Raw genomic sequence first — 12,498 nt, forward strand, 5'->3', positions numbered from 1 at the left:
AAAAAAAAAAAAAAGGACCGACGTGAAGAAGAAAAGTGCGGCCATAACTCGCGACAAAGGCACCAATCGCGTCCTTAAGACGCCCAAGTGTCCACAACAGTCGGGCATATTCCTGCTTTTCCGGCCCAGGCGGCGGGCCTTCTGGAACACGGAAGCAAAGAAGGCTGTGGTGGGAGGCGGTGCTCGCTCGCCAGGAAGAAAGCAACGTCCGACGGACGGCCCATATGAGCATGTGGTAATCGGGAGAAAGGCTCTTTGGGGGGAATGGACGGACTGAATGACTCACGCGCTTTGAATTTTGGGGCATTATCAATAGGGATTTGAAAAGAGTATCGCAGCCTGGTGTTTCCGGCGTCATGGCGCGCTATTGTCTTGCCCTCGCCTTCCTCCTCCTTGGAGTACTTGGACGTTCTCCATGTTCCAGTGCGACGTCTGTGGCATGTCCTGGGTCTCCCTTCACATTCCACTTTCGCATCCAGTTTGACAAGACATTATCGCGCAGCAGTTCTTTACAGGCGGCCGATGCCGTTCTTGACTTTTTTCTGGATGGGCAACTCCCCGCCGATCTTTTTGTCACTAAAACTACAACTTTGCAGGATGTGTGCGAGAGCTCCATTGAGACCTTGTCCGTCAGTTTTAAGAGTGCCCGCAATGCGGTCTTGCAGTATATGCGTAGTGTTAAGAGAGCAAGCACTCATACATCAAGGAAAGGAAGGAGGAGAATGTTAGGGGGGGGAATTCGGCGGATGTTTGCCGTCGTGTCCATGAGAGGAACTGCTGGAATGAGAGCCATCAAGACTCATCAAGTATCTGGCAGGTTACAAACGCTGCTTGCCCAAAACGGAACTTCAGTCAGTGTTATATCCAGTGTTCAAAAAGGGCCTGCCCGGCTACCGAATCTCAAGGCGGGGGCGAAAGCTGTCAGTGTCTCGCAAGTCAACCTCCCCGCGCCCACGCACACCTTTCAAGCCTACGCCGCCTCTCCGACATTCAAATTCTTCATTCCCATCATTTTGGCTGATAGCGACTTTACCGGAGATTTGATCCCGGATGTGGTGGCATCAGAGGATAATGCAGTCCTTCAGCCAACGCAGTACCGTGTGACAGCAGTGTACAGAAGTTCTCGGAAAGAGGGCGATTGGACTCAGCTGACGGGGCGCGAAAAGCGTATGTTTGCCTTCAAGACCTTGCGAAGGGATAAACAGGTCCGTCTGAGGCTTAACATGAAGGTATCTCCCTTCTATTGGCGCCTGCGAGGTCAGAAGGACAGAAGTAAGTCGCCAAAGACACTCCAAGCCATGCGGGAATTTCTGAGCCATCAGGGCCTCAAGTTGAGTGCAGGCAGCGACTACAGTAGCACCGGCGGTGAGAGAGGCCCAAGGTTTCTAAAATGGGCCCAAGGGAATGTAAATCAGAGTGCGGCTCTTTTGGATGATGAGACAGCCTTCCACACGGACAATTACGCTGCAGCTGATTACGCTCAGGATTACGCCATCATCTTTCGGTCTCGCTCCTCCTCAGCGCCGCTGCGAATGGATGTCACTGTTATACCTCTTGTCACGCGCAACAGACAACCATCAGGCAGTCTAAGTCCAGCAAAGAGTAGGGTCTGCCTTCCTGGCGACGCCGCGCAAGGGCTCTCGAATGTGGGATCTGGAATTCCTGAGAGGCTTTCTGAACAGAGTGCCTGCCCGATGTTCCGCGAGCGAACGACCTCACCATCTAATGTTCTCGACGATGGCTCATTCGAGGGTCTTCATCCCGAAGAGAGCGAATGGGTAAAACAACGCAGTCTAAAAACAGGGCCAAAACTTGCTGCATTTATAGACGAACATCTATTTCCGATGAATTATTCGACACCTCCCAATCTCAAATTGGCCATCGCGGTTTCAGGCGGAGGGAAGCGCTCGTTATATAATGCTGCTGGAGTCACTTCCGGTCTCGCTCAAGCGGGTGTGTTGGATTTAGCAACGTGGATGGCAGGGTCTTCGGGAGGAAGTTGGCTTGTGGGCGGTGTGTATGGGGCGAGTCTGGAGGAGGAGGCTTTGGTGGACCCCGGATCCTATATTGAAGAGCGCCTGACAGATGTAAGCAAAAGCATTTTTGACGGCACATTTTGCGCGAACGATGTTTTGACCAATTTCGGAGTCAACGGGGTCGCTTCCTTGCCGGTCGCACCGTTCGCCTCCCAGCCCTCAGCGGCTGCGACCTCGGCCAGCATTCTGTGCCAGAGCGAACTCAAATTTCAAAGCCCAGGAATCAAACCCACGCAGTTGGGGAGTTCAGCATTGGCCGAGTATTGGGGCCGGGCCCTGGGTTACCAGTTGCTGGGCACCTCATCCCTAGACGGGGGCGTCGGGGTTACCATGTCGGGTCTGCTCGAGCACGGTCTGCTTGCTGAGCACCAAGCCCCTTTACCCTTGATCATTTTGCAAAAAGGCCAGGGAGCTAAACCTTTTCTATGGGAGGTTTCGCCTTTCGACGTGGGTGTGCACAAGGGTGACGTGCACGTATCTTATCCTACTGCCCTGTTGGGGACAGATTTATCGGATGCGAGCAAACGCTGCACCACCAAATTGGATCAATTATCCTGGCTCATGGGCGTGTCTGGATGGATTTTCCCCTTAGCCCTAGAGTACGCAGGAGGCACATTACAGTCGCTGGTTTGCGGAGAGGCGGGGAGCGCATGCCAACCCGTGTCGATAAGTAATCCTTTTTTCGGACACACGGGACCGAGTCAGGCGGCTGTCGAAGGTGGTTCCCCGGGCTTGTTCAGCAGCATTGAAGCGCCGATGTGGGATGGCTCCGCCACCTTCAACAATCCTGCGTGGCCTTTTGTCACGCCTACACGGATGGCAGACGTGATGATCGTCATTGATTCAGGCGGGGCAGAGGGAGCAGAGGAGACAGACCCTCCTCTGTCGAGAGCGCCCTTAGCCAACTGTGCATCTGACGCAGCCACGAGATGCACATCTAACACATTCTACGAGCTCAGTGGCCCTTTGAACGGGAGGTGTTGCAGTGCCTGCTCGCCCCTCTTGGACTTCTCGTGCTGGCCGACCCCGAACCCCAGCATGAATGACTTGTTCCGCCTTTCTGCCTACAGCGATGAACACACTTTGCCAGCAGATATACCCCAACCCGGCTTTGAAGATCCCAAGCATGCAACGCAAGTGAGTTTTTTTGGATGCCGCCAGCCCAATGTCACGGCGATAGTGTACATTCCCAATCGGGTCGTTTCGAGCGGAAAAAGTGGATTTACAGGGCTGCGCGGCGCCCTGGAATTCAATGAGCTATTTGGGATCCCCGCAGATCCACTGACAGCACCAGAGATACGTGATATACTTCGAAATGGAGAAGATCAGGTGGGGCAGATGGATTTCAAGAAATGCCTTGCCTGCCTGTTTGCAGCCTCCCTTCCGGAACAGGACAGAGAAAACTTTTGGACGGTCACACGGGAATGTACTGCATGCCTGGAGACCTATTGTCAAGCTTGACTGTAACTGTAAATACACGGACTGCGAAACAAATCTCAGTCAAACTTTCTTTTGAAGCTCGTAAGTGTCCGAAAGTGCAAGTTTTTTCCTTATAAAGTCTTAAACATTTCGTACACAATCAGAGTCTGCTTTGCCCATTCTCTTTCGCAAATTCTCCCCCGCTGCGATACCAGGCATCTGCAGCTGGCCCTGTTGCTCCCTCCATCGCCTTTTTCAACTCATAACGCGCCACCGTTCTCATGTGGACGTCATCAGGACCGTCCGCGATCCGCAACGAGCGCATGTAGGCGAACGCCCTCGCCAAGATTGTATCCTGGCACACCCCCATTCCCCCGTGGATCTGGATTGCTGTGTCTACCACCTGCTGCCCTGCCGACGGGGCCACCACCTTGATCATCGCGATCTCCTGCTGGGCGCCTTTCGCCCCCTTGTTCGTATCCATCCGCCAGGCGGCATGGAGGACCAGCAAGCGGGCCTGGTCCACGCTGATCCGGCATTGAGCCAAATCTCGTTGCACGGCACCTTGTCGCGCTATCTCTTTCCCGAAAGCCCTTCGCGTCAGAGCGCGCATGGTCGCCAAGGCAAGGACCCGCTCCGACAGTCCGATGGCACGCATGCAGTGATGAATGCGCCCGGGTCCCAACCGCCCCTGCGCAATCTTGAATCCATCGCCTTCTCCCAAGATCAGGTTACTGACAGGGACGCGTACCTCTGCGAGCTCGACCTCGGCGTGCCCGTGAGGGGCGTCATCGAAGCCGAAAACGGACAAAGCTCGCAATACTTTCACTCCTGGCGTTGCCATGGGCACTATCAAGATGGAATGTTGCCGGTGCCGCGGTGCAGCTGCGGTGACTGGCGAATCTACCTTCCCCAAGACCAGCGCCACTTGACAGCGAGGGTCCATGGCGCCCGAGCTCCACCACTTGCGGCCATTCACCACGTACTCATCGCCCTCACGCCGGAAGCTTGTGGCAATATTCGTGGCGTCTGAGGAAGCCACGCCAGGTTCCGTCATAAGGAAAGTCGAGCGAATGCTTCCCTCCATCAAAGGATTGAGCCACTGGGCTTGCTGTCGGGCATTGCCATACTTTGCAAGGACTTCCATATTCCCCGTATCGGGGGCGTTGCAATTGCACGCCTCTGGAGCCAAAAAAGATCTACCCATAACTTCGCTCAGCACCGCATACTCTACCATATTCAAGCCCGAATGATAGACATCACGTTCCATCATGAAAAGGTTCCAAAGCCCCAATTTTCGAGCCTTCCCCTTCAGCGTCTCTATTATTTCAGGAATCATCCAGCGAGAAGATAGTTCAGCATGCTGCCTCTCGTACACCACCTCCGCAGGAAGGCATTCCTCGTCAACGAATGCCGTCAACTTTGCGTATAGTGTCTTGGCATGGGGAGACAACTGCGGATACATCCCTCGAGGGAGAGCGCAATTGGAGATGATCGCTCTGGTCGCCCTTGTGTAGTTTGGCTGTTTCTCTATTGGGAAAGAGATTGATGATTTTTTTAAGCAACATCTCTGAAGGAGATCATTTTCTTACGGAAAATGACATGCGTCTTCAGCTTTTCATATTTTAGCATCAAGGTCCTAAAAAGGCTGACCAACTGGCAACACGCTACTGGTGGGGAGGTTGGCGTTGGGGCTTCCTTGCTGCCTTTTCAGCTACTATCCGCACCACACGAGACGACTCGACCTTTATTAATGTTTCTCCTTGCTTTCAACATGTGATAGGAGCTGGAGCAGGAGCTTCCGTGGACTGGATTGGACAGTAATAATGGTGCGAGCGGACACGCCCTTACGCATCGGACGCGTCTTCGTTGAAGGTACGGGGAGGGAGGCAACGAGAAGCGAGAGTTGACACGTGATGCATTATCAAATCAGCTTGTTGTGTAAGACTGCTTGAGACGAAATTTAACTTTCCATTATACCGTGTAGGAAATAAGCGCACGGAGCCTTCCGTGATCGAGGACGAGCTACAAGATGCCTATCGGGCCTCCACCGTCCAAGGCGTGCATCGGGGTCTCCAAAAGTACGTTGATGCGGATGAAAGCTACATTTGATGATAGTTTTGATATTCAACATAATTTCTCACAGCAAGTTGTTTGAAGATATTTCATGCCTGGGTCATGTGACTCAAGGCTTTGCTGTAGGGGTACGCGTGCTTGTACAGGTTTATCATTGGTCTCGTCCCGGTGTATTTCTCCCCACGAGACATACATGGATTAAAACCAGCAATAAACTTTATGATTTTCGCACAGAGCAAATTACAACCTCCAGAATCTTGGGATTTTCAAAGGGGTCGACATCCAGATGCAAGAGGCGGCCAGCAAGGCGCCAGGGGAGACGGACCTGCACATCAAAGTGATCGAAAAAGGTGTTTTCTCCGCCTACACGGGAACGAGTTTTACCCGCGACGATATCAACTTTGAAGCCTCAGGCTCGCTGCGCAATCCGACTGGCCATGCAGAGACATTGGAAGGCACGTACTCTCGCTCTCGCCAGGGTAATCGGTCTCTTAAGGTCAATCTCGGCAAGCCTCGCGTGCGGGGTTTGAATACGCGCTTTGACTGCCAAATTCATGAGGATACGCTCAACCATGAGCGCACCTCTTCTTTAAGCGAGAAAGTTCAAGCTGTGGCATTTCATCTCACGACGCACAACCGTCGACACCGCCTCTCGTATGAGCTGGCCTTGAGAGATATACTGCCTCGCCGTCACCTCTCTACCCCTTTCGCCTACGATGCCTCTCTCAGCATCATGCGCGAAGCTACTCCCTCCTTAAAATCTGTTTTCCGTTATAAATTTACGGACGATCGACAGGACGATAGCGTGCTCCCATCGAGCGGAACATTCTTCTCTGGGCTTCTGGAGCTAGCCGGAGTAGGGGTCGGAGACGTCGCTTATGTGAAAGCCGAGGTGGCAGGCGCGGCGCACAAACCTCTGGGAGCCACAGGTTTAAGTGCACATCTGTCGGGGTCCGTGGGGGTAGTGCGTCCGACCGGTTGGCGCGCGCGGGAGGGCGGAGTAGAAGAGGCGCCCAGGACACGCTTCAGTGACAGGTACATGCTGGGGGGCCTTCAGACGCTCAGGGGCTTCGGATACTCGGGAGTTGGGCCGCGGGCACCTCAGAGGGAGGGAGGGGCTTTAAAGGGAGACTCTTTGGGCGGCGATTTCAAGTACGTGGCGACAGTGGCGTTGACGGCCCCTTTGCCGCTACCCCTGTTGGACAAGTTTGGGTTGCGCTGGCACGTGTTTGCCGATGCAGGCAACCTGCTGCCCTGGTCGGCGCCTTTGACCAGCATGCTTTCAGATATGCGAGTGGCTTGTGGGACGGGTTTGGCGATTAGCTTGGGGATGGCACGCGTGGAGATGAATTATTCAGTGCCCGTCAAGAAGGAGATGAAAGATTTTGAGCAACGGTGGCAATTTGGGCTAGCCGCTCATATTGGCTAGTATTATGAATAGGACTTGCGTAAGTACATAGGTGCGTTGGTAGGACAATGACCGTTCAAAGTATATTACAATTCATAGAGCTGCGGATTAGCGTACGAAATCTTGGCCTCAAATTTTTGTTGCATGTCACCCTTTTCGACGGAACCGAGCACCGTGTGGGAAAAAATGTCGACCCCGTGCGATTATCAGAATAAATCGAAGCGATAAATGTTTTGTGTTACACGAATAACTTGTGGTACTTCAATCAATTGATGCAATTTGGTCTAACAAGTACACCCAAGGGATGGGAAAGGCAGGAGGTTAGACACTGCATGGGCCATCGCCCGGACGACAGACGAAACAAGGGCCTTGTGGCTGTCATACAAATGCTTCTCGTTTAGCATCATGACAGAAAGTAGAAAAAACCTCAAGCATTTTAATGCTGCTAATGCTGGTCCATCTTTGTCACAGGCCGAAAGACAATCTCTAAAGGATACTTTGATGCGCATGGTGATACTACGGGCATCCCGGTCTGGTCGCCGGTTCATCTCAACGCCTTCCCTTACGAAGATGTTGTTGCGGTGGTTTTTGGCTGTACTTCCTCTCTTTTTATCATCATTGAGTACCCATAGCTTTGTCCATAACCCAAAAGTACTCATGAAGCGAGGAATGAGGAATTTATCAGGTGATCTTGCTGCGGCCCGCGACAGCGGAAGCACCGGAAACGAGGGCATGCTGAACCCTCTCTTAAGCACGGTAGAAGTAAGCAAGACGATTGAGATACATGCAATGACCAAAAGTATGGAGGCAAGGGGTGAAGCAGTCGTCTCCTTGTGTGTGGGAGAGCCAGATTTCCCCCCGCCTGCGGGTACGTTTATCTTTTTCCGCATGACGACACGTGCCTTCTCTTCAATACGGTCTGATCCTCTCAACTTTAACGGGATGGGAAATTTCGAAAATTCTATGGCTTTGGTATTTAAGAATTGTGGTGATATCCAGAAAGTAGCTCCTTGAGGGCTGAATTATGCGTACTTTATCTTTCTTTTGGTAAAACGATGTGAATCGAATAACGTGTTCGAAATGGGCTCTTTCAATTTTATCAATAGAGGTAGTTGAGGCGACAGTGCAAGCTCTTCGAGAGGGCCACACTCGATATACTGCTGTGACCGGAGATGCCGCACTCAGGCAAGCTATTTGCAAAGACCTGGAGAAACGCAAAGGTGTAAGATACGCGGCGGAGGAAATCATCGTGGGAAATGGGGCCAAGCAAGAGGTGTATCAGGCGGTCCTCGCCTTGTGTCGCCCTGGAGATGAGGTTATCATCCCTGCGCCATACTGGCCAAGCTATCCGGAGATTGTCAAGCTGGCAGGCGCGACGCCGATCATCCTCGAGACGACGGCCTCGAGCGGATTTTTGTTGGACCCTGAGGCCCTCTCGCAGGCAGTGACTCCCCAAACACGCATGGTAAGGGGGAACAGCCCGTTTTTGTTGAACAGAGAGCTTTCTTAACTATTCAAGAGTGGTATAGAATCGTAGAAAGTGTCGTGTGCTCTGCTACTTCCGTCTCGTCTGCGATAGCTCTCGATAGCGGGAATACTCCTGCTAATTGCGTGTACGCGCCTCCTCACTTCAAGTGGTTCCTTTCCGCCGGTACACTCATTGGCCAAACAGCAGCTGCTGAATGTCTCTCCCCCTCCCCCTCTTTCTTGATCCATGTAGTTTATCTTCTGCAACCCCAGCAACCCCACGGGTGCCGTCCATCCCCCGGAACTAGTCGACGCGCTGGGAGATGTTTTGAAACGTCGTCATGCCAAGCACGTCTGGGCCCTGTCGGACGAAATTTACGAGCGCATTATTTATGATACTCCTCATAAGAGCTTGGCAGCCGTCCCGGGGCTACGAGATCGGGTTTTGTTGATTAATGGCTTTTCAAAGGCCTACGCCATGACGGGTTACAGGCTGGGTTACTTGGCAGGTCCCTCACCTGTCATAAAAGGGTGCACCACCTTGCAATCTCAGATAACTTCCTGCGCCAGCAGCATCGCCCAAAAGGCGGGCATTGCGGCGTTGCAGTTACCGGCCACAACGATGGCACCCTCCGTCGAGATAATGCGCAAGAAGCGGGATCGAGTCATGTCCGCTCTCGGACAAATTCCACGTGTCGCTTGCTCGGTTCCTCAGGGTGCATTTTACGTGCTGCCTGACGTATCGTGGTACTACCACAAAAAAACTCCGGAGGGGCAGATCATTCGGGACGGGCATGAACTTTGTATGTATCTGCTTAAGGAATACAAGGTGGCGCTTGTTCCCGGCGAGTCCTTTGGCGCTCCTACCACTATTCGAATTTCTTACGCCACATCGGAAGCCGACCTTGATATAGCGCTAACACGACTGGCCGAGTGCCTTGCTTCTCTTACTTAAGTTATAATCTAAGAAAGAACAAAAAATGTCTATATTACTGATGCCGTACTTTGCGAACGGGCTTGTTTTCAGCATTATTTAATGTTTTTTTATTTTCCTCATGTTGGACATTTTTCGGCCGCGAGAATTGATTGGAGGCTACGCAATACTTCACTGTGATCATAACTAGAGATGTTTCGTCATCATCATGCGAGTGCGCTGGATACAACATGTGCGCCTTGCGACGTGTCTACTAGACGTGAGGGAGCAGCACGTATGGTATTATTCCAAGATTGCGGCTGCATCCTTTCCCATGGTCAAGCACTGTGATGCGCATTTAAATCTTTTAATTTGAGTCGGAAACTTGACGCGCCACTTTTCCTGAAGTCTCTAAACTGCTAGATCTTAGCAGTCCTGAATCCACGCTCCAGGCTTCCTGAAGGCGTGAGAGACGTCATCGAACCAAGTAGTTCAAACTCCCTCTAACAAGCGCCCCCATTGCATGACAGGGCGCGTCTTTCATGACCATACCTGCCGCAGGAACAACCTTAGTACTGCCAGAAGTTGGTACATCACTTGAAGAAACAGGCGTGTCAGAAATTGTGGTGCACAGATCGGACTTGACTTGTTGTGAAGAAAGCAAGACGCCAGCAGAGTGGGCGGCCGAGGGGAACAGGCACGCTGACAGTGGCAGGGAAAATCTCCCGTGCAAAGACGCCGGCAATCACGCAAGCGGGGACACTCCTTGTGATAAGGCTCATAGCCTTGACCAAGAAAGCCATCGCATGTCAGAGGTGGACGATCTTTTAAATTCAGGTGTAAAGCCCAGCACTTTAAACCTCATCACCTTCGTTCTGGCCTGCGCCAATGCTGCAGATGCTGTTGAGGTCCTGGCAGTGGGCTTTTTCCTGACCGTGTACAGAAACGCGGACGGTTCAGAACTTTCGAGTGCCGATAAAAGCTTTCTGACCGGGTCGATATACATGGGCATGCTTCTGGGTGGGGTCGTGGGAGGTTGGCTCTCCGACGTGGCGGGCCGGAAGGGGACCTTGACTTTTTCTTTGGCTTTGAATGGTCTGGCCGGCGTTATCTCGGCCTCGTCCTCTAATCTGGAGTGGCTTATCACCTTTCGTGTGCTCGCAGGTATTGGCGTAGGAGCATCTGTACCGTGCCTTTTCACACTGGGAGCCGAACTTTTCCCGGTGCAGACGAGGGGGGTGTATTTGTCCTACGTAGCGAGCTTCTGGATGGTCGGCTCGATCTATGCGGCGGGCGCGGCTTGGATCATCCTGGGGCTGGACTTCGATGGTGAGAGGATCCTGCCAGGGTGGACCTGGCGCCCCTTCGTGGTTGCGGCGGCCTTGCCGGTCTTCCTGACCCTGATCTCGGCATGCTTCCTCCTACCCGAGTCCCCGCGCTACTTGATCCAGAGAGGCCGGTACACAGAAGCAGCCAAAAACCTACGTAGACTCACGGGCCGCCACGTCAGCCCGGAATCTCTCGTGGGTGGCGGCGAAGATGACACCCTGACGGACGATGAGGCCAACCCCTTGACCACGGACGGCATGCTGCTTCCTACGGCGGCCAAAGACGAAGAGAATGGCACCTCCCTGTCCTCCGCTCCGTCAAGAAGCGCTGCAACTCCGACGGTTTCCCCCCGCCAGCGAGGCAAGGCTTGGCTCAAGGTGCTCGAGAGCGTGGCTGGAGTTTTTCGGGGGTCCCTGCGGCTGACCACTCTGCGTTTGATGGTCGTATGGTTCACGCTTTGTTTTGGAACCTACGGTTTGAGCACCTGGATCAGCACCATCTTTAAAGTGATCGGCATCAAAAATGAGTTCCTGCCTACTTTCCTTTTTGCCCTGGCTAACCTTCCTGGAAATATCGCCTCCTTCGTCTTGATCGAGCGCCTGGGCCGAAAAAGGCTGCTTGCATTCTCCATGCTCTTGGCCGCCGGTTCGGCCTTCGTTTTTGCATTTACCAGCACTCGAGCCACGTGGCTGGCGGTGGTGGCGGCGTGTTGTTTCCAGGCCTTCTCGGTGGCCGGGTGGAACGCCTTGGACGCTTTGTCGACCGAATCTTTCCCAACAGCGATGAGGACGACGGGCATGGGGCTGCTGTCAGGGACGGGACGATTTTCTTCCTTGATTGCCATGTTTGTCGACGGCTCTCTCGAGCATAGCGTTGCCTTGCTCTTTACAGTGACGGGAACCACCACAGTCTTGGGCGCGCTGACGGCTTTTTGGCTGCCGTACGAGCCCACAGGTCAATCATTGGACGGACTGGTGGGAAGGGGGGGGAAACAAGGTAAGGAAAGGCGAAGAGGCAGTAAAGTGTGGCGAAGCTTTGAGCCCGTAAATGTGGGTGACGAGGGACTTTGAAGCTAGCACACGTTCAGAAATGAGAGAAAGGAGCGGACGTGAAGAGGCTGCAGGCGATGACACACACAATACGGTATAATAGGATGGGAGCTTGCGTCCAGCGGGAGTAGTTTATGTATGATACTTAGAAAGCAGTCTCGTCGCAAGATCTGCGATGATGCTTGGTGAACGGCTGAGGACTTTGTCAATGCGATGTAAAATGCTACTGCAAATGTAAGTTGCTCTAGATGACTGCCCCACCCAGGCAAGTGTGAAAGGGGATAAAGAAAAAGTTACACGTCAATTGTTGACATTTTGATTCACAAGACAAGGTGAGTCTTCGATTCAGTCTGTACGTTTTCTTCGCCAAGGCCACCACTTCCATGCGGCGGCGGTTTCCTTGTCCTCCTCTTGGGCTCTTGAGGACGACATGGAAGCCGTGACATCCACCACGGGTACGCCCCGGAGACCACGGTCCATCTCCACCAATACTCTCTCTTCTATCGGAAGCTCATCGTAAGGGTCCTGTCCCTCTATGTATGGGCCGGGAATCTCCTCACCTACGACAGCCCCCTTTTCAAAGACATGTCGAGTAGGTTGCGGCACCTCCCCCTTTAGCAGCTCCATGGACGGGGTTTCCTCGGCTGACAAAGAATCGCCTAGTGCTCTGTGAAGTTCTTGTAAGCGCTTACGACGCAAAGACATCTCCAAGGCCCGGGATGCAGCGCCTTTTTCCAGCCGAATCAACTCCAACTGGAGGTTTATAAAATCTTCGTCTGTTAGTTCAGATGCCCGCGCTCT

The sequence above is a fragment of the Nannochloropsis gaditana genome, assembly GCF_000240725.1.
Source record: "Nannochloropsis gaditana CCMP526 unplaced genomic scaffold scaffold227, whole genome shotgun sequence".
NCBI classification, from domain to species: domain Eukaryota; class Eustigmatophyceae; order Eustigmatales; family Monodopsidaceae; genus Microchloropsis; species Microchloropsis gaditana.